Source organism: Sphaerodactylus townsendi, unplaced genomic scaffold (assembly GCF_021028975.2).
Source record: "Sphaerodactylus townsendi isolate TG3544 unplaced genomic scaffold, MPM_Stown_v2.3 scaffold_99, whole genome shotgun sequence".
Classification (NCBI taxonomy): Eukaryota; Metazoa; Chordata; class Lepidosauria; order Squamata; family Sphaerodactylidae; genus Sphaerodactylus; species Sphaerodactylus townsendi.
The window spans coordinates 29,540-30,444 of NW_025951232.1; positions in this window are offsets into that span (position 1 = coordinate 29,540).

The window sequence follows — 905 nt, forward strand, 5'->3', positions numbered from 1 at the left end:
GTAAGGCTTTTCTATTGGGAAAGAGACTCCTTTACTCCCGAGCCTAATGATTCTCAACAGAGCTCTTCGTGTGGTGCGAAGGTTACCAACAAAGTACAGGAGCCTTTTGTGGGAGGGAAGCACTGTTACAAGATCACTTCTATTTTGTACCAGGGAGCGATGCCATGGCGCTCTAGGAATTCGCCCGTGCTGTGATGTCACTTCCAAGTACACACTGGAAGTGATGTCACAGGTCATCATGCAGCATTACTCCCAGTCCCTGCACATTATTTTTGCTGAAGAGGCCCAACGGTCATGACCATTTCTGGAAAAATAAGAAGCGTGTGCAGTGCAGTGCCGTGGCACAGAGTGGTAAGCTGCAGTACTGCCATCAAAAGCCCTGCTCATACTTGAGTTCAATCCCAACAGAAGTCAGTTTCGTGTCGCCAGTTCAAGGTTGACTCAGCCTTCTATCCTTCCAAGATTAGTAAAATGAGGACCCAGCTCGCTGAGGGTAAATTGTAGATGACTGGGGAAGACAATGACAAACCACCCTGCAAACACAGTCTGCCTAATAATCGTGATATGATGTCACCCTATGGGTTAGTAATGACCCAGTGTTTGCATAGGGGGCTACCTTTAAGCAGTGCAGAAATTATCATATCAGTTGCATGCACAAATTTGCTTAGAGTTCACTACATTTTTGTACCTAGTCTATTTCACTGCGTTTGTGCACCACAGCAACTGTCTGGTTCTTGTCTCTTGGGTCTGGGTTTTACTATCATGAAACTGAATGGGGATACATGGGAACGATCCAGTCTTATCTTCACAAAGACCTTGTGAATTAGGTGGCATGCAAGGGGGGAGTGAGGGGGAGGGCCCCTGGCATCTGGACATGGCCCACCTGCCCTAGCGGAGGAAGGGGG